Genomic DNA, 22,104 nt, shown 5'->3' with positions numbered 1-22,104 from the left:
CACGAAGAAACATTGAATTTCTAAGCGGAAACATTTAACATTTTACAACTATAATCACTAGTAGAGTAATAATGAAACTAATGAGTATTCAAGTTAACGCGTAAGTACTTGTATTGTTGATAACAAAGACCTAAGCAAACCGTATCGTATCATAACACTATCCCAAGAGTGAAAACTGTGGCATTCAACGCGTTCACGTTTCCGTGTCGGACGGCGGATACGTGTCCATTTTCATTGGAAAATCGGCCATTATCTTAGGAAAAACACTTCTACCTGGGCACCACCAGGGGATCCATTTAACCGTGAGTAGATGGGTACGCTCGAAAAAGCCTCGAGCGTTATTCTCGCTGCACGGCGGTCGCAAAAGTCCGTCTACAACGCGCGACGGTTCACCGTGGAATATTTCGTCTTCGCCGTTAAATCGAGTCTCGGGGACGGGTTTTCCATCCCCTCCATGCCATCGTTTCGTTACGGTGTCCCCCGGGCAAAGCCGCGATAATGACCAGACGTCGTTACACGCGTTAGAACAGTGAACGTTAACAAGCCTATGGAGGCAATTTGCTTTAAACGGGGAAAACGAGTTTACCCGTTCGCGAGAGCCACTCGACAATTTGCCGGTACCGCGCTGTTTTTCCATGTCACCATGCTCGCTCGCTCTTTGTCGCCGCAGGAATTCGATTAACAACGCGCGGCTGCCTAACAGCCGGTTCAGACGATACGGTTTTTGGATCGATTTGGTCATTTTTCCGAAGCGTTTGTACGATTCCGTATCTTTACCATACACGTAAAGGGTGTCTCAGCAAGAACTTGAATTTCGAATCGCGCGCCATTATCGTCTGTCAAATGGTGAATCAGTTATATTTAGCGGCTTTTTAGTTAATACATTGACATTTACGAAAATGACGCGTTACACTTTGGAAGAACGTTTGTTAACAGTGAAAACCCATTACAAACATTACAAACGTTGTTGCAAACCAAGTTTCTAAGTCGTGTCATCTCTCGTCTTGGAGATCAAAACTGACCGCCAAGAAGTTGCGATTTAACCTGTTTGGATTATTTCCTTTGGGGCTTTTTGAAAAGTAAGGTCTATGCAAACCACCCTGAGACAACTCAAAGCCTCGAAGAAGAAATTGAACGCCATATTCGTCAAATCCAGCAGCCCTTACACCAAAACGTACTGCGACATTTCGTCAGAAGAATACATACCTGCCACCAGACCAACGGTGGCCATTTAACCGACATTTTATGTCATATTTATTGTGATTAATAACTTTGAAGATATCAATAATAAAATGTAAAAAAACAATTAAATTAATGTGTTTTTTAATTTATTTAAAATTCAAGTTCTTGCTGAGGCACCCTTTATAATACCCAGACCGCGCGTTCTGAATATCTCCCATAGTCAGGACCGATAAAAAATTAGAAAGAGTTAGCTGTTGTACGGTCACCAACCTGTGTTTCTCTAAAGCCGTGTAGTACGATAAAGAAGTTTTCGTTGCCTGGGAAATAGAGAAGTAGAGGGAACGAAGAAGAACGAATGTCAGATGAAGGCAGGTTGATGACCTAAAGTATGCTATCTTTGTCTAATATCTGATGGATGTTGATCAGAAGTTTATATTCTTCTATTCTTAGTTTTACTGTTAAATAAACATGTGAATAATTATTGCAGAATCTGTAACTTTATTTTGTGCAAACCACGTACGTGGTATAAAATACATACAGGTGCCTGATAGGGAGTGTTATGAGCGAAAGTCAGGGGACCTGCCCCCCCCTCCCAAGGAAAAAATTCTACATAATTACGCCAGTGTTAACGATTCGGATGAATCCTCTATAATCGCCTGGGAATGACGATAGACAGAATTCTTCCGCCAATTTGTTCAGATATACGAATGGCTGAAATTCTCAGCATCTTAACTCTTTGAAGCACAGGATTTTACAATAAAAAAAATACCTAGTTGCACATACATCTGTTTGTATGAAATGCGTCAAAATATTATTCTACTTGAATTATGTTTTATGTTTAGTATTTCCACGATTTAAAGGTGGTATGAACAACGTCCCACTATGCGAGTTGGGTATAAAAAAAAGGTGGGACATTTTTCATACCACCGTGCCTCAAAGAGTTAAATCACCATTCCTCCGTTTCCCGACCGGGGACCTTTCTTTCCCATAAAAGTGAGTGGAAATCGTGTTCGTCGACGATTTCCCCGACCGACCCAAGATTTCAAGCTACAGAAACGAACTTCCAAGATTTTTCAAACGACAATAACCAAAGTGCAAACAGTCGAGTCCTCCTTCAAAAAACGGTTCAACCTTATCACAATCTAGGGTCAGCCGGAGTCGATATTTTCCTATGGAAATTGCGCGAGTTATCTTTCCGCAGAAACGACGAAACTTATCTCACTTCCTCTCTCTCTCTCATGAAAATTGTAAAAGTTACCATTTCGTTGTAACGATCAAAGTTATCTTTCCGTTAAACGTCGTCCGTGTCCTGGTTATCTACCATCGAACTCTTGTCGACGCATATCGTCTCGACAGAACGGCTCCAATTTATCGGCGCGAACGGACGAGGGAATTTACGCCGGGAACGGAGAGAGAGGAAGGAACAAACGGGGGGTGAGGGATTGCAAATGAACGTGCCGCGACGATCGTGATCTCCTTCACGATCCTTCCCCTGTCGGTTCGCGTCACGGAGGACAAGCGGTACGACTGATCAATCGTCGCTTTCAGGTGAGAAACGTCGCTTCGACCACTGAAAGAGGCTTTCATTGGTCCTAACAGGCCGCACAGATTCCCTCTCTCTCTCACTATAGACACTCGGCTGGGATCTGACGAAAGTTTTATAGAGAAAAATAAAAGCGATCGTTTTATTCACTAGAGATTAGAGATATGTTTACAGCAATGAGCGACGATTTTGCGGTAATTCATTGACTGGCATGTACGTACTTATAGAGAGAATAGAATGCGATTTTACGTGTAGTTCACTGATTAGCAACATGCTTATAGAGAGAAATATACGCTATTCTAGAAATCTTGCAAATTATTGCGTTATATATTTACTACATTTAAACGATCCGTGTTATTTATTATTATACACAATATGTAACTTTCATTCTTGTGCATAATTATTTTTTTCTTGTACACTTCTACAGAGTGGACCACAGAACGTGATCAGCTTGGATTATTCTATTGCTACCTGTTCGATCGAAAATTTTGTTGACTAATATAATGACTGATATTGTGATTGTAGTTTCTTCACCGTTTACGCGATGTATTGCAACTAATGGACACCATTTTGAACATCTTTTAATTACGGTAAATGAATACGAATTTAAATACCGTAAAGAAGCAGAAAAAATATTTAGCAAAGGTTAAGTATTTGATAAACTTTTAATGGATTTTTAACCATCGCAGTAAATAATTTAATCAGTCCACTACATTGTCGGTATATGAACGTCCACCTTTATCGAATCATCTGAATCTCCATGATTAATAATGTATTTCCGTTCTTTATTCTAATAGAATAAAGCTCATCGGTGCAAGAATGATTAATTACGGTGTTCATTTAAAAACTTGAACAGCTATATTTTAATTCTGGATCACTGTGCGTCGCACCGAATAAAATATGTATTAAGAATCTAGCAATTCTCTTCTTTCTGGACGATCGAAAGTTCGAAACCTCTCAACAGATTCATACAACGAACGTACACTTCTGTTAGGAATCCGACTTTCAAATCAGTCATTCCCGAGATTCTATTCCTTTTATATTCCCACACACCCCTCTCCCCCCGCCCAAAAAAATCTGACCACGATCTTGCCTATAACAAGGAAATCATTCGAATTTAAAACCGATCTTTTCCAACAGTTCAATTCACTGCCTGGTCGAAAACATTCCGCCCGAGACGAGAGAGAGGGACACACAGAGAGGCAGAGAAACAAAAAAAAAGGAAACCCGTCGGACGGCACGATTTTCGTGTAAATTCGATCTGCGTCGATGCGATATCGATCCCGCCGATTAGGGGTTATATGATTCCTCGGCGATTATTCGCGCGCGTTCGCGCGCACACGCGATCGAATCAAAAACGGGGAAATTATTTCCGCTCCCGGACCCGACGAGGCCTGAAACCATCTGTCTGGCAAGAATCCAGCGTGCAACGATGAACCGATTTGTTTGTTAACACATTGTACGTGGGACACGTATTACAGTAATGTCTCGATGAGTGCATCGTACTCGGGTACGCTTCGGAGCATTCATGACAAGGCGGAATGATTTTCAGCCACTCCAAAATTTGTTTTTTACCCGAAGCCGAACCTCTACTTAGCTACTGTTTACTCTGTTTTGATTGATTCCAGAGGGGGACCCTATCAGTGGTGGAAATAACGCCGTTGCTCATGTTCCATTCATAGAGAAATCACTGAAGTACGTTTTTCGTACATTGTCAGTCTGCGGCAGAGTTGGGCACAATGTGATCTAATTTCAAATTCTACATTGCAGTTACAATGTAATTGCAGAACAATTATAAAGCTAATTACACTGTAATTTTTAATGTAAATTTAATATGGTTAATTACAATGTAATTGTAATTGTGATTTGGACTTTGTAACTAGATTACATTTTGCCCAACTCTAGTCTGCGGAACACGTACAGGTACGTCTTTTAGTGTTTCAAGAATCTTGTCGGTGTTTTTTATTTCAAACGAACAAAACGTCCAATAATGACGGTACTCAATCGAGCATTTTTTTCGTGGTGGACTACTTTTATTTCGCATTTCCAACTAAGCAAAACTTTTATTCGTAGTTTAAGATATAATAAAAATACAAGAGAAACGTTCAACATAAAAACTTCTATTAAGGGGCTATGCTAGTGTGACGGTTTCAGAAAGTCGGATTTTTCTTTTTTGCAATTTGCAACAACTTTTTCAGGAATAGCAAGGTGTTTTATATGGCCCGGAATAGGTGATTAGCTGTAAGTATGAAACATTCCTCTTTTTATACTCTAAAACAGTACTTGAAACTTTGATCGCGTTTTTCTCGAAGCTAAAAACAATACCAGAAAAAAGTTAACAAAATCGCATGTCACAGTAGAATACCCCCTTAATAGAACCGTCCGACACATTTCGTCCCTTTTGTCCAGCGCGCAGTCATTGAACCGCGGAGGGATCCCCGAACGAAAAACAGGCCTGCACTGGCCAATTATTCTCCCGCGTGGGTCGCGAAAAAATCAGGATTCGCGGCAGCGCTGCGCCCGACAGGTGATTAATCCTTCTTGGGGGCCGCAAGAAGCGAATCCCTTCGAGAGAGTGCAGGATCCCCTCCTGGATTTTCTCACGGACGTGCCGTCTAACTCGCCTAGTTCGTCGATTTATGGAAACTTTTCCGCAGGCCCCATCCTCTTGTCCATTTTCGCGGAGATTCACCCTCTTAAGGTAGTATCCTCATACGGAGGGATCATTTTCAGGGGATCATTAGAACGAAAAATTAATGGACCAAGGTACTTGCAGGTTTTTTTTCGTGAATGTCTGTTCACATTTCCAGAAAGCATAGAGATATTGTTATCCAATTAGTAATTACATTAACCATTCAGTGCAAGTGTTGGGTCCATGGGACTGATGAGGATATTATTTTTTTTTTCGTGTGAGTACTCTTCAATTGTACACTGGAGGGTTAAATAAATTATTATTCGATGAGTCCCACGATACACGTTCATGTTATATTGATTTAAAGCAGAGAAATCAAAGGTTATTTTGATCTATGGAAGTGTGGTTAGGTTTCCCTGGTTTAAGATGTACCATAGTATAACTTCAATAATTTAACTCCAATTTATTGAAGTACAAGGTTGTTTGGCTGGTAAGTCGGATGTCCTGGGATCAACTCCCGTTCACCGAAATATCTTTGTTCTCCTTTGTCAACGCAAATGGGATAACTTTGAATTATATTCACAGCATATCTTGAAGGTTCATAACTTAACTATTTATATCATTAAAATTATCGACTGTCTGCACCTAATATTTCACATATATCATTAGAAACCTACACACTATCATCTTACAAAACCCCGTTAAAATCGAAGACTGACATTTGGGGTCCTTCCCTTATTAGTGTGAATGATCTCGAAAACCATTCGCGTGGATCGATCGAAACGCGGCACTCTCTACAAGAACAGATCCCAGGTAAAAGAAGATTTTCTCTTCTCCGCAGAATTTATGCAGCGACCCAATATTTAACAACCCTAAATAGACACACACGTAGTGGCATCGAAAAGGGTCGAGGAATAGTATACACACAGAAACCAGAACATATCAGAACCGAACGCTTGTTATTCGCCTTATTTACCTAATTCCCCATCGGCGGCCGACTCAGGCCACTTCCATATCGCGTTCCAGAGGAACCATCGTAGTTCCAAGTGGATGCAATTTCCCGTAACGATCGTCAGATTTCTCCCGTACTCCCGAGACCTCGAAAAACCTCCCACCGTGGCCGACGGCTCGATCTTATATTAGCCCGAAATGTTCGTTTCGCCGTGATTGAACCCGCACACGCCTTTAATACCGACCCCCCCTGCCAAACCCCTTCACCACCCTCTTTCATTAGGTTTCATTAAATTTCTCAACGCGATCGCGTGAAAAGCCAGCCGTATCCCTGGCTCCTCTGACACGACCCAGGGGGCCAGAGCAACCAGAGAGGAATCACATCGCGCGAACAAAATGCTTCCTATTGATCCCCGCCCTCGAGAGACGTGAAGTGCTCCGAGAACACCCGAAACTGAACCTGGGATGGGAGCAACCCAGGGAACCTACGATTTCCCGAAATGTTTATCGTTTCACGGCTGCGGAAGCGATAGAGCTCGTCTGTGAAGAGCTGTATGTCAAGAAATTTGACACCGATGCTTAGATTTTAAACCCTTAAAGACCACACTGTACAGGGTGGACCACGAAACATGATCAATTTAGAACATTCTAATGTTAGCTGTTTGATTAAACATTTTTTTTTGGCTAATATAATATGATTGAAGGAGAGCTTTAGGGTGATTGTACCAAATTTTTGGTCTACACTTATTTTCCAGAATTTCGCCCTACAATTTTGTTTACCTCATTAAAAAGTCGGCGTGCACCTGGGTATTGCTCTTTGTCAATGCCGAGGATCCTTCGAACAGTTATCGATGATTTATTGTATTGCACTGGAACACTTACCAAATACCTGTGCATTATATTGGGACACTTATTAAATACCTGTGCATTGTATTGGGACACGTATCGAATACCTGTGCAGTAAATTGTTATAAGGCATTACGAAATTTCTGAAAGCCTCAAAGAAATATTGTTTAGGGGATATTAAAGCTCGACAAACAATGCTTGTGGTACTACAAAGCAATAGACGTGGCCTAGAACATACAGGGTGGACCACGAAACGTGAACAAGTTATATTATTCTACTAATCGCTGTTCGATCGAACATTTTTTGTACGTTTAACCCATCAGTGCAGACGTCATAAACAGAACTAAACAATCGTTTCTTAACGGTTTACGCGAATGTATTGCAGCCGATGAACACCATTTTGCATATGCTCTCAATTCAGGTAAATGACATTTTTTTAATTTTTCTTTGGTTTAGAAGAAAAAAAATTATTTGTTACGATGCTAACCGAATTCGTTTCAGTATCCGTTCATTTCATTTTATAAAATTATAGGTTTATCTGTAAAAAAAATAACTGAAGGTGACCTTGAAAAATCTGGGGGAAAAAGGTTGACAGATAATTTGATGCAATCGTCTTAAAGCCCCCCTTGGATTATGTTATACCTACTAGTCAAACAAATGTTTGATCGAACACCCAGCACTAGATAAATCGAAGCTGATCGTGTTTTGCGGTCCACCCTTTATAAGCAAATCGTACACAAGATGTCACAGCCTGATAATTAACGCGTTACGCGCAGATCGCGCATCGATACCTGATCCTCGGTGCGCGCGCAATTCCAACGATATAAATTGCACGAGGGGTGTGTTTCCAAAGTTCTGGGAATTGCGATCTATCTGAACACCGCGTACCTTGCTTCACATTAGAGCTTGCAATTATAAAACCAATGTTATTTGTTTGAACAGCATATAGCCATTATCTTATAAAATCATATCGAAGATCTATATAAATATGATGATCGAGATACATATTACCATCGAGAATCTACTATATTCCGTAAATGTCCATCAAGCTTTAGAATACCCTTAAAGTTTAGGGCTGAAACAATGTATTTCACACTTCTATAAGTTTCAAAATAATATTTACTACATATTCCATAAGTGTACATCGAGCTTTCGTATCCCCCTAAACAATATATTTCTCCCTGACTTCCAACGATTTCATAATGCCCTGCAACATTTACAGGAAATTCCATAAATGTCCTGATACTAATAACCAGCAGCGTACTTAGACTGTCCGTCGTGGGCAGACACCTCTCCAGATCCCTCTCTGCCCCTACAAACATCAAACCATAAACACGACCATCCACCGAAAACAACACAGCTGTACCCAGACTCTCTTTTTCCCCACCTATCAGGTAGATCGGACCTATGTTCGGAACACACCATTTCGCATAAACGAGGAATCGATCGGCCATCGATGGCAATTATTCCCGGGCGAAGTAGCGCGTTTCCGGTAATTTTCGTCGACTGGCGGCCCGAGTTATCGTCGTCGTCGTCGGATCCGATGGCCTGGCGTGGATGACCGTGTAGTGTCTCGATTCTGTGTATAGATCTGTGTATACATATATGTGTGGATGGGAGGGTAGCCCTCCCCCAATGGGCGGAGGGTCGTCCGTGTAAAAGCAACGACCGAAGCTGACCTGAATCCACCGGTCGGGGCGATGAAAAGGGGGCAACAAAAGCCGCCGCGCGGGACGAGGACGAGAGTGAAAATACGGAAAATAGGCCGTCAAAGCGGGGCGGGATAGGTGGGGACAGGGAGGGGAGGGAAGGGAAGGGTGGGCCCACCTTGCGGAACTATTTCGCGGAACGTCGATTCCCAGAGACCTCCTCCTCTCTTTTCTCTCTCTCTCTTCTCTCTCTCTCTCTCTCTCTCTCTCTCTCTCTCTCTCTCTCTCCAAGTCTCTGTGTCTCTCTCTCTCTATCTCCAGCTGACGAGCGCAAACCCTGAGAATCCGCAAGTTTCATCCCCCAGCCCAGGTTGGACGGCTAACTGGGCTCCTTTTCTCGATCTTTAGCCGGATAACGAGTCAGAGAGACTCTAGCCCTTGTACACTCCGTACTTCGAACGGACCAGGGCTTTATCTAATGACCAGACGACATGCTGGCGTAGCTTGAGGGATAGACACCGTGGGTTTTCCAGAGACTGCGCTGCTCTGAGTATGTATAATTGCACGCGCCTACTACAAAATACATAGCGAATTCGGTAAGTTTTATTAACCTTCGATAAACAGATGTTTTGTAATCTTGGTACATACAACGGTACCTAGGTCCGTTTTAGACCCCAATGATACCTTCTTTTTGAACGTATTTTCTGAAACAGTCATTGAAGAGGACCTGTCCCCGTTGTATATGACTTGATTTGAACGGCTCCTGGGTTAAATTAGATTTATAAGCTGATGTGTTAGATCGACGGGTTTAACAGACCCAGGCACGGCTGTTAACCCTCACTTGATAGCTTTTATTTTATTAATGTATTTGTCAACAATTGCCACTAGTATCCTTATCTTCATCGTGGGTTACACATAGATTATAGTTTATGCCTACTTACACAACCGTTCATAGGTATCCAGGCACTTATATTATTATGATGGTGGACTGTGAATACTGTAAGATTATATCCTGCTTTCGTAGATTTTGATCATTTTCATTTATCAAAATTTAATACATTGAATTGTTGGGGAGTAACATTATTTATTAACAAATAATATCGATAAAAGTTTTATCAAGATTACTGATCAAAGTCAAGAAAGATTGGTTTTATTATGTACAACAACTTTCTAAAGTAAATTATTCTACATATGTGTGATAAAAGTAAAAAAGTAGGCCAAATTGACAACGAATGGAAAATGGCCTGAAACGCTTCCAAAATGTTGAAATGTTTTTGCGAATAATTTCGTATGCCATGCAATATAGACAAAAGTACAAAATAATATTTTTTTCGTAATTGTTCAATAATTTTGGAATGGAAAGATTAACACTAGCAACCACCTTGAAATTGAGATAAATTAGTACGAATCGCCATTATGTTCATTTTTTTTAAATGCTAATAATTTATAATAAAAGTGTCTTGGAGTGCAAAAGGTTAATATCTACAGAGCAGAGGTTCCACCAACACTGAAAAATTACCAAACAACGAACATAAAACACAATCCAACGGACGAAACAGGTAAAATTGCTGGAATCAAGACGATTAGATAAATCAGACTAGCATGCCGTGTCGCGGATGATCGAACCGACGAGCAAACGGCGGAACCAGGAGGAAATAGGAACAGGAGACTGGGAGCCCCCGTTCCGGGATGTTGCCAGCCAAATAATATAATCCTCCTCGGAAATAGCGTAATTAATACACGCTCCAATTAAGTGGAGGAACGGCTGCGGACGGTCGAGAGTTCCCATACTCAATGGGACCCGTTTGTCCATTTCGACACGGTCCCGCGGATAATTATTTCCCGGGGATGACGATCATCGTTATCGAATCGTGTCGTTATCGTCGTCGTCGTCGATCTACCGCTACCGAAATAATCATTTACCCTGTTTCTCCCTTTATTTACGCGGTCATTCAATGAGACGTATAAGTGAAACGTGTTCACCACTATCCACGAAACACGCCACCGAACTAACGAATTAACCCTTTGCACTCCGAGACTCTTTTACCATAAACAACTTGGAAACATTTGTTCTGTCAGTTCTGAAATGTATACCGGGTGATTCAGGAAAAACAAAACACCTAAATATCTCCGTTAGGATTGAAGATAGAAGAAAATGTTAGAGAGGAAAATTGTACTGTTCAAGCAGACAAATATGATGATATGAAACATTTTTTTATTGTTGTTGTCTTCAAGGTTTTGTGAAAGTAATCGATGGTTGATTAAATGGCATCACATATTTATAACTTCACAATATACAGCTAATGTCAAGACGAAATCAACGATGTGGTATATTATGACTTCCAAATAGCTCGAGGAATTGTCAAACAATGTTCAATCTCATCAATTTAGGATTTAGACTGCCGGTAGTTTGTGCAGTTACGATATTCAGAGCAAGTACAACCGTCAATCGTTTTAATAAAAAATGATTCTCCGAAAAACAGTTGCATTTCATCCAAAGTACTGTGATTTATAAACACGTACTGTGATTTATAACACAGTAAACACACTAAATCCTCGACGAGTGTTCGAAGGGTCTTCAGCACTGACAAGGAGAGATCCCCAGATGTAACATTGACTTATTAATGTGGTTTAGCATAGAGCTTCGAATTCTGAAGCGAATGATATTTGTTTCAGCCGTATATGGCCATTAATTCATGCAATATTTAATGTTCAGTGCCGAGGAGCTACTGTACTACCTAAAAATCCCTGAAGTAAACTACCTATAGGCGCCAGAAATGCACGGAGCGCAAAGGGTAAATAAACAAATCGGAAATAGATCAGCTGATCAATCATTTTTCTTGTCGTGTTTGAGACTCATAGAGATCGTAAAATCTTCGAGAAATCGCCGAGGAACATTCTCGAATTCTTCCATGGCGGAGTGCGTAACGCGGTGATCGATGCGAAGCCGCAGCTCTTAAAGGGGAGTTGGAAGCTTGTGTGGGCGGTGGAGGGTGCGTTTTCTTGGCAGCTGAATCCCCGTCTGACCGCAATAACTTCGGGATCGCTTACCAGGAATCGAGCCCTGGTAATTTAATAAAACGCGGGACGGTCGCCCCGGCGTCTTCGGGCTGGTTCCCAATAAATTCCGCGCGGCGGAAACGCGCTTCTCAGGGCCGTTGTGCCGGTAAAAATTTTATTTCAGTTTCGAGGGAGTAGGGCCTGTAGGTAACGGCAGGGGACGACGACCCCGTATCCGACATTGTCGCCCGTTTGATATTCGTGAATCGACGACACGACTGAATATACGGGGAACTGGAAATATACTGGCGGTAAAAGAAAAGGATACGGAATAGAGACGGCAAATTGATTGTCTGGATAAAGAATATGGAGTAACGAATAAAAAAGTACCTCGGCATTTTTAAATTGATTAAACGTGGAAATTCCAATTTTTACAATAGAACAATACTTCTTTTTATACGAACAGATACTTAAATAATAAAATTCAAAAGTTACTTATTAGATAGTGATTACCTAAACTGAAGGTCTGAAGTGGTCAACTACTGTATCATTTAAGCTGTACTCTGGTTTCATTGCTTAACTTCACTTTTGACAATTGTTATAGAGGAGAATACAAGATCTATATATTTTTTCTCCTCTCCTAAGGAAAAAGTTATGTTGCACTTAAGGTCAAACGGTAATTTTTCATTATAAATAAACTCTGAAAGTTCTTGAAGAGAGGCCCATTGCATTTTTCTGCGATAATTTACGATGTTTCTTGTTATTGTCATTTACTTACCGCCCACATCGTTTATGGGTTGGTACGTGTATGGCATAGAATTAGAATATCGTGTTTTGCCTCATTAATGTACCTAATTCTATGACTAAATAGCCTTACTAATTTGATAATTAGTACGTTTACGTGCGTTTCTTGCGGTTGGTGGATTGTGGAATATAGGCAGTTAGAAATTCTGACGTGTGATTGTTCCTTAAAAACTTCTAGGGTAAACAACTAAATATAAATTAGAATGTATTTTACATCTTTAATCCTATAGATAATTATCATCATTTTTATATTTAATAAAAAATTATTTTTTTATTCAATATTTAACATTAAAAAAGGTATATTATTATCATTCCAACAATTTACCTTAGGTTTAAAAATATTCAACTTCCAAAATAAACAAAAAAATCATCCACTGCGATAATCCGACATTACTTTGCGGCCAACTCGATGCAAACTTTTTTACCGGCCCTACTAAATAAACCCAACTGTATGTACAGACTCATTGGCAACCATCTCTAGGACGGCCCAATAAATCGCACGAGATCCTCCATCGGAGCGATCAGCGGAACAGGGCGGCGAACGCTGTTGAAACCGTTTCGGGAACGCCCAGTGGAATAAATTTCGAGAGAATCGAGAAGACGGTAGAGAGGCGAGAAGGTATCGACAAAAGACAGAGGACGTCTTCACTCGTGGATTATTCTCGCGGAATAAAAGGTTGGGGATTGTGGGGGGGGGGGGAAGAGGAAGGCGAGGAAAAATTATTCAGGTTTTTGACTGAAGCAAGCTGATCCGACGTCGATGTGCCCTCGCGAACCGCTTTTTGAAAGTATAATTCCGGTGGTCCGTAAAATCGTGCCCTCGGCTCGTTCGGCCTAATGGGGAAGCGCGTCCGCGCTTTTCAATTTGTTCGAGCAATTTCCGCTCCCTCATCGGGCATCCCACCTTTTTGCACCGGGATATACGTTCCCTCCCGTCCACCATTCCCCAACCCATCACCCCCCTGGATGAGTTATTCGCGTAAGATTCAACTGGCCAATTCTTCGACTCCACCGCCGCCCTCCCATCCTTCCAGCGCCCCCGAGCAATTACCGGGGTCGAGCTTTCAGGGGCGGGGGCAACATCTGGGCTCGCGAACGTTTATGAGCGTCGAAGGGTGAAAAAAATGCGCGAGTGAAAAGTTAATGGGCAGAGAAACGGATCGTGCCCCCCAACTCCAAGAAATCTTTTTTTCTTGTGTTCTTGTAGGATCGTGTGATCGTCGCTCCCTATGGTTAGAGTTATTAATGGAGGAAAACATGTATCGATGTATGGTGGGAATTAAAAAGTAAGGAAACCAAAATTCATTTTATAACGATGTAATGACGGAGGGATGATCGTGAGTCATGAGATCATTCATGCTGCGATCTATAAAAATTACAAAATCTAATGTTTAAGTTAAGAAGTATTCCCTCCCAAAATAAATAAAAAAAGAAAAAATAAAAAAATCGGTTTTGCTTAATATCGATGTTGTCCACTTCAAAATAACAAGATACGTATCAGTCTCATAATTTTCAAATAAAGATTTAAGGGTCTGGGCGTAAAAGGGTTATGTAATATAGATTGTGGTAGGCGATCTAAGATTGTTTATGCAATACTGTCTACGGGCGCGTGAAAATAAAAAGCTCTAAATAATCATTTTGAAAAACTGACTCACCGTAGGCTTTGTCTGTAGAAGCACCGCTATTGGACGGTCACCTGCAACAGACATAAAAGAACAATGAATATTCACTTCCGTTGAATTTTCTTTCTTTTTCGTTATCGATTTTGTTATTTACGGAATTACTCTCGTGATCAACGCAGTATCGTTCCCGTCGAAAGTAACGACGCGGCGTGCAGCATTTTCCGTGTATGTAGTTCTTAATAAAAAAAAAAAGAACCGTTGCACCACGCAGAGGATGTATCGTGTACACCGGAGCTAATGGCCGGTGAAATTGCGATCGTAACACGGGACATCATCGTTATGCGGTGTGTTTCCTCCCCCCCAACAGAACATAAATCGCGGTCGGACGCCATTCTTACGTGGTCTCACCACCGTTACTCCGCCGATCTTCCGGAGGACCGGCCGTTCCGATACGCCGGAAAATCCATCGAGATATTTTAACCTCGCGACACCAACGTCTTCGATCGTGTTTCACTGTCGAAACACGCATTCGATTGTTTTGATCTTCTGTATGAGTCGAACACGCGAATCTGTTTTGGTTACGTGTAGAAATGGTATGCAAAATCACTAACATTGATTTATCACAGATGATTTTTTTATCTTTAGTGAATTGGCTCACGGTGATCGTAACTCTTGATCTTTAAAAAAAAACTCAATAAGGTTTCAAAATGAATTCTACATTACTATTCATGTTTTCAAAAATGAGTAGAAAGAAGGAAAGTATAAAACAATGATTTGCTATAATTATGCAGCATATATGTTACGTAATATATCGGTTAGAATTTATAATCATTAATTCATTCATTATTCTTGATTGTACCGCATTACATATTACTTTACTTTATACGATTTAGCTCGTATTTTTGTTTCGATGTCGTCAATATGCAGGTTATGTGACGCGTGCAAGAACTGTTGTTATGTTCAACAAAATCAGAAACAATCACAAAACTCATGAATCACTGTAAAAAATCACAATGATATGGAACGAACGTGATCGAATAACTCGTGATTTAGTAATAGCAGTTCACGCCATCTGTAGTTCCGTGGCAGCGGAAACGTTGAACCTTGCCTGTTTCATTCGTTTATTTTGTACCTATACACCAATCGCTCGATTTATATGGCACGCTCATTTTTTCCCGTGATTAAAGAATGTACAGGGTCCTCCGAAAGTTCCGGAACGGTTGAATACCTCAGAAGTAAAGCATTTTTGACAAAAAAATGTTTTGGATAAAAACTTTAAGATTTCAAGAGCTCTATTGAATGGTCGTATCCGTTTAACCTTGAATGGAAGGATCTATGAATTTTTTTGAATGGACTACCACTTATTTATTTCAAGTGCTGAAATAAATGTTAAACCGAATGTTAATTTAACATAAATTAAATTTCAGTAACTCCCAAGATCAAAGGGGTAGGAGGTTTTCACCTACGCCACTTTTTCCTCCAGCGGAAGCCGAGTTTACTCGTAAATGTAGATTCGTCGAATCGAATTTATCCATACACTGAAAAACGCAAGACTCACGACAAAACGATCGAATAATTCTCCCAACGTGTGCATCGATTCGATTCTGTTAATTATTCAATCGTACCAGGTATATTAATCGAATTATCCCAGGCCGGTTCGCGCTCACCTTTCGGATTATTTCGACGGCTCGTTTGGCGGAATTAATTAAAAATGTAACGCGATACCGACACATCTCCCGCGCTTTTACGGGGCATTAATAATTTCCAAGTGTGTACGTGTGTGTATGCATATACATTCGTTCGGTTAAAGGGACCGTTTAATTTTCATGCGCCTCGAGAATGACATTAAGTGATTACTGTTTGGAAAATTATTATGCTCCTGTCAGTGTGGATCGGAGGATATAAAATTAAACGAGACAGATTAAATTCTAAAAGGGAAGAATATTTACTATTGGAATTGCACGGATGCAATTATATTATTACAAGCGTTTACAATATACCATTCCAATAGGTTCGTTTGGTAGACGAATTATAAGTCTTTAGAATATTCATCTCGTTTGAACGATAGCGATCGAAGGATTTAAATAATACAGAACAAATCGAAATTCCTAAAAGGAAAAACATTTACAATTTCGTTATTGTAACTACAGTCTGTTGATAAAAAAAAGATAAATATAAATTAAGTTATTAAAATAAGCAAATGATTAAATATAAATTTTTTCAATTCCTTGTTTCATATTCAAATAATTTTCGCGCCACTAGTTAGAAATGTTCATTTACTTAATATTGCTCATTCACTCATGAAATCTGTACTTTTTCTTTTTAATTTAATTAATTACACTTTTCCAATTTTTCAAATAGAAATCTGTACGTGACAAAATATGTATTATAAAATCGAATCTTTATTAATATTATTATCAATCAAAATTTGACATTAATAATTACAATATCTCTTAAGTGTTCATTCATTAGTACGTTTACCCCATATTTAAATTGTTTCATTCAGAAATTATTTAAAAGAAACTAAATGGTAACGTTTTCTTCATGACACCCTGCATTCATAATATAGACAGACTTCATTGTTATTATTAATATCAAATAACACGCCTCAAAATGATTTCACACGTACGCTCCGAATTCGATGCGCCCTTTATCACCGATCAAAGGGCACCGAGTATATATATACATATTTATTGGGGACAGAGGGGAGAGACCGGGGGAACGAGAGACGGTGAATCGAATCAAATCGAAGCAGACTTCACATATTCGGGGGAACATGAATGCGCAGCTCCTTCGCCGTAATACAATGTGCCGGGGCTACACACGACGCGGATAACGCGTCAATTCGGCCCCCGCCCGATCGATATTTTTCATTTTCTTTTATACCACAAGCCTGAAACGCATTTCCAGAAAAAGCCTCGCCGGGATATCGCTTCCGGATGCCCGTCTTCAGACGCGGATTTTAAATACCTCAAAAAAAACGATCGAGCTCCTCCGTTAGTCCCTCTAGATTTCGTCATACCTGGGGGAGGAATTTGTCGAAAACAGAATCAGGTGAAAATTAATCGAAAACAGGTGTAATGGAGTTTAGAATTGTTTTCGAGAGTTTGTTACCATAGGCTTGTCGAGAGCAGGATATTCTAAGGTAGTAGAAGCTACGAAATTGTTAGTTACAATTATGTTTACAACTGTTTTCGAACGTTAATTACATAGACCACTGTGGTTTGCAATTGTTATTAAAAGTTTGCAATTGTTTCTGACTGTTTGTTGCATAGCCTTGTCGAGAATAGAATATCCTAGGAGGGTGAAGCTACGAAATGGGTGGAATCGTGTTTACAAGCCTTTTTGGGAGTTAGTTGCATAGGTTTGTGATTGTTCTTGAAAGTTTGCAATTGTTTTTGGAAGCCATTTGTATAAGCTTGTCAAAAACAGAATATCGTAAGGTGGTAGAAGCTACGAAATTGTTGGAATGGTGTTCGCAACCGTTTTTGGACGTCAGATCGCATAGGTAATGGAAATGTCGTTTATAATTGCAACGAGTATTAAAAATTACAATTGATAATTGGATTTTTCAGTGTTAAGTTGTTTCTGATGATGTTTTGATATTGAAAGCTTGGCTTAGGAAGAACGATCGAGGATGGGGTAAGAGATCGTCGACTGGTGGCTAATGGCTACGAAAAGTTGGCTACAGATGACCAAGAAAGTTTAAGATAGCTAGTAAAAGATAGTTGAGGAAGTTCGGGGTGAGTGTTGGAAAATACTGCCGAGAGAGTTTAGGGGATACTTAAGAGAGTTCGGTATGGGTGGCTAAAGGATAGTCGAAGATGGTCAAGAGAATCAAGAACAATTTGTAAAAAAAAGGGTAGCTAATGATGGTCAAGGGAGTAGGTAGGGATACTTGAAAAGAGGTGAAGAAACCAGGACAAATTAACTGAATGTAGTCGGAGTTACGAAAGAGTTGCCAAACAACCCCAAACAATTTATAACGAGCGATTAAAGACAATCAAAACAGCCGATTAATACTAGCCAAACATGGACTACTAAGCTGATGAAAGAAGGGTATGCAGAGATGATCAAGACTGTTTAGAAAGACTAACTAACTGAAGGGAAAGAAATTAAGGCAGACTAGTTGAGTATAGCCAGGGGGCTAAAAAACAAATAGCCAAGATGGCCAAGAGACTTTACAGAAAGTCATAAAAGACAGTCAAAGCAGTCGAGTTGAAAGTGGACAGAAATGGTCGAGAGAGTTCAGAAATAATAGCCAGAGACAGTCGACGATGTTAAAGCAAAGTATTCAAACACAATTGAGAAGCTTAAGAAAGAGCAGCCACAGATAGAGATAAGAGAAACTAAACAGAAGTGATCAGAAGACTTCAAAGCGAGTGTCCCAAGTTGATCAACGAAGGACCAGAACAAGTTAACCAAAAGAAAGTCCGTGGAATCAAGAATACTGGCGATCTAAGAAATTCAAAAGAACGAAAGGAGAATCGAGAAATGTCGGCCAATAACATTTCAGAGGTAGACGACCAAAGAAAGTTGATCAAAAAGGACCCCAAAGAGGGTCTGGAAACGTAACATGAGCAAACATTTCCCCGTCGATCCGACGAAAGTCACGATCGTTAAAAAATTCTCGATCCCTCCGTAGATCGCCTCGGCCCTTTATTTGACCGGCCAAAAGAAATCTGTTCTAGGCAGCCAAACTCCGCCAGACGCTTTAATGGCGAAGTCGACGCGAACGCGGTCAATACGCTTTGAATCCGGTGGTCTCCCTTAATCTCTAGATCGACATTATTCCCGAGGTCAAATTCGTCCCCGAGTGAATTGACGCGACAGGACGAGGCTTTCCGAAAAAACTTTAGTTTCTCCGCTCCAGAAATCGAACTTCCGTAAGAATCCGGGTATGTTTTGCGTCTCACCGACGAAGTTTTTCCGTTTCCACCTTTATTCTTTCTTCCCCGACTTTACGGATTGTACACAATGTAGGAGAGGACGAACGGTACAAACGAACAAGAGAGATCATTCTACGTGTAAAAATAAGTAAAAAATGTAGAATTACATTTTTTCGTACGATGCTTCATCTTTGTACAGAGACTTGAGTCGAATGCACTGAACATACAACTAGACACCAACAGTAGCTAAATTCCATTTTCCTAATTGTACAAACTCCTTTTCTACTACTTCACTCGCTATACATAAGTTAACTCAGAAACTGTACAGAGTTAAAGTTGATTGCACCAAACATAGAATTACACACCAACAATAGCTACCAAATTCCATTTTCGTAATTGTACAAATTCCTTTTTTCAGTACCTCGCTCACTATACGTAAGTTATAAACTGTAGAGGGTTAAAGTTGATTGCACCGAACACAGAACTAGACACCAACAGCAGCTACCAAATTCCATTTTCCTGATTACACTCAAATTCCTTTCACAACACTTTGCTCATTGCACACAAGTTATCCGACAACTATGAAGGGTTCAAGACGATTGCACCAAACATAGAACTAGACACCAACAGTAGCTATAAAATTCCATTTTCCCAATTGTTCGAATCGGGTTGGAGCTAAAACCACTCCGAAAGTAGCTTCATACCCTCAGCCCGGTTTGCACTGCTCTTCGAAGTAACGGAAAGGAGTCAGCGGGAAATTAATATTTAAATCGTCCGCGGCGGTTTCGACCGCGCACAGATAAAAGTTTCCGGCGTATACACGAGCGAGATACCGTGTATACGACGATACAAGTCAAGTAGACACTCTCGGCATTGATTCGGCAAAGAAAAGCGCAACGACTAATGGTCCTTCTTGCCGTTTAACCCTTTAAGTGTTTTATTACATTTTGACAACGTGCACTTGTGTGCTTAATTAGTTTTACGCTATGGCGAGTATAAGTACTCGACAAAAGCAGAGTAAATGCATTTGTTGTAAAATTGAAATAAATTCTAATAAAATGACAAAATTACTCCTGCGACTTGAGCGTCATCTATTATTAAACAAAAAGTCCCCGCATTATCAAACAGTCCACGTACATATACTGCTGCATTTTTTTTTTCAAGTACTTTTTTTCTTTGTATGTTTTCTCTTTTTTTATCCTAAAATAATTTAAAATGTATTATGTATAATTGCGAATATATTTTTTGTTTTACCTAAATTTTATTTTCAATAGCAAACGCAATTAAATAGCAAAAAAATGCTATCTTGTCATGATGAGTACACTTGACATAATCACATCAAAATGATTAAAGGGCACACGACTGTTAGGAAAGAATTACACAATATATGTATTAGGGCACAATGTAAAGGGTTACACTATTGTTCTTTGATTATGAGGCGTTGTAATTTAAATTACAGATATCTCTTTGACCTTTCCAGTGCATAAGAAGGATGTAAGATGTTAGACAATCCTTATGAATGTAACTGAAACAGTATGGATCCTTGACTTCCATAGAAAAGAACACTAATAGCGTTTAGAAATAATGAATTACTTATTACTACAGTTAATACACGGAGTGTTCAAAAAAAAAAAAGGTCGAAGATTTTAGGTGCTTGTAACGATCAAGGAGGAAAAAATGTCTGATCTATCATACATAGGTCCTAAAATCAATCATTTCGATGAAAAATACAGAAGTTTATTTTCACGTTTGTTACAGATGTTCGATATGTCTTCCGTCCATTTCAATACGAAACTGACATCTGCGGATCAAAGATCGACGTATATTTTCAAATATTCCTTCTGTACCTCGTATTGTCTGTTGTTATACAATCTTAAACTACCTAATGTACTTTTAAATCAATTCATCTGTTCACATTCAATATGCTGCGAAGTCACTCACTTACGACATGGAACAACTGTAAATATAATAGTTGGTTTTTACATTGAAAGGATTTCTTTTAGGACCTATAATTGTATCAATATACATTGTATATATTGTATATATATTGAATACACTTTTTACTCCCACTCGGTGAATACTATAAGCCCCTAAAGTCCTAGACTATTTTTTTTTAATACCCTGTATGACGATTACTTCGCGTGATTGTTGAACATCATTTTTGTTCTTTTCAAGAATCCACTATCGAAATTTTGGGGCGTGAATCAGAAACCTCAATTGGAACGGGATTCGGATTCGCGGAAGGGTCTTGAAAAGTGACGAGTTTTTCGTTTCAAGAGTAACCAATATTACTCATTTCCGTGAAAAATCGTGAAGTCGTGGTTCGCGTGACTCGAAACAGGAGCCGAGTGGATCGCACGGTACGGCGGTTCCGGTGTTCGTGAAAACGGAGAAAATTTTTTGAGCGTGTAAAAGGCAGCTTTGTTTGCATTGGGGAAAAAACGTGGTTTCGAGTGAACGCAGTGGGACTCGCGTGTTTCTAGGATGATAGCTTTTTAGGTGAAACACCGAGTAGCTAACAGTAACGGGGTTTAGAGAATCTATCCGTTGTGTAGGTGAAGTGGTAACGAAGAGGACTCGTTACGTGCTCGTTCCGCGGATGTACACTGAATCTCCGATGAATGTTCGAAGACTCCTCGGCACTGAACATTAAATATTTCCTAAACTAATGGCCATATGCGACTCAAACAAACATTATTGGTTTCCGAATACCAAACTCTATAACTTTGCTAAACCTCATTAAAGAGTCAACGGTACACCTGGGGACCTCTCCTTGTCAGTGCCGAGGAGTCTCGAACAGTCATCGAGGATTTACTGTACTCGGTGAAGGTTTTTTTAAAATTCCATCTCCAGGAGATGAAAAGGTATCTGAATAAGCGATGATAAATATAATAATATAATATATATGTACATTTCTTTTTAACAATTTAATTTAAAAATTTTGTTAAAAAAATAATTTTGCCAAATCTCGACGTCTACGCGAGCA

The 22,104-nt window shown here is 39.9% G+C and overlaps 1 long non-coding RNA gene across 1 annotated transcript in view; it reads right to left on the bottom strand.

Moving 5' to 3' along the window:
* The window catches only part of LOC107190384, a 92,631-nt gene that overhangs the window by 46,557 nt on the left and 23,970 nt on the right, over positions 1-22,104 (bottom strand). The window contains exon 2 of the long non-coding RNA XR_001516248.1: positions 14,263-14,303. This is a non-coding gene — a long non-coding RNA (uncharacterized LOC107190384). The remainder of the gene's footprint in view (positions 1-14,262; positions 14,304-22,104) is intronic.

Source organism: Dufourea novaeangliae, unplaced genomic scaffold (assembly GCF_001272555.1).
Source record: "Dufourea novaeangliae isolate 0120121106 unplaced genomic scaffold, ASM127255v1 scaffold177, whole genome shotgun sequence".
In the NCBI taxonomy this organism is placed as follows: Eukaryota; Metazoa; Arthropoda; class Insecta; order Hymenoptera; family Halictidae; genus Dufourea; species Dufourea novaeangliae.
The sequence above is the reverse complement of the archived record's forward strand: the minus strand, read 5'-3'. Positions and strand labels throughout refer to the sequence as shown.